Here is a 768-nt window from a genome sequence, read left to right as displayed (position 1 = left end):
TCAAATTATCCCATATGAGAGAGCTGTTTTGAAATTATACAATTTCATCTTTCAATCTTCAAAAATATAAATGAATAAAGCGTTAAACAAATGTGTGTGTGTATATGTATATATGTGTGTATGTATATATATATATATATATATATATATATATATATATATATATATATAAATATATATATATGTATATATATATATATATATATATGTATGTATACACACACACACGTTTAAGCATACATACATACATATGTGTATATATATATATATATACACACACATATATACATAAAAGTGAGTGCATGTGTGTGTACATAGTTACGGATGATTCCAAATTTCCTTTAAAAGGGGGAGATAATAATAGTAATGTTAATGATAATAACAATAATAATGATACTAAGTATTATAATAGTACTATTAGTAATAATGAGAGTAATAACAACAGTAATCATAGTCATGTCAATAGTAATAATAATAACAACAATTTAAAACGAAAAACAGAAAAAAACAGGATTGGTGGAAAGCACACAAAGCAAAGAAATAACACAGAAAAAAGGTCTAATCCCCGGTTAACAAATGAACTTTCAAATGTCAAACGAAAACTGTAAATGAAAGTTTAGGAATGGAATTTACTTTAAGGAGACAGACTAGTATTCGGGGGCATTTAATAAATCGTTTGTTTTCATAATTTATATGTGTTTATGGGCTGATATATAAGTACATGTGTGTGTGTGTGTGTGTGTGTGTGTGTGTGTGTGTGTGTGTGTG

Source organism: Penaeus chinensis, chromosome 41 (assembly GCF_019202785.1).
Source record: "Penaeus chinensis breed Huanghai No. 1 chromosome 41, ASM1920278v2, whole genome shotgun sequence".
Lineage (NCBI taxonomy): Eukaryota > Metazoa > Arthropoda > Malacostraca > Decapoda > Penaeidae > Penaeus > Penaeus chinensis.
This window is presented reverse-complemented; position numbering follows the sequence as displayed.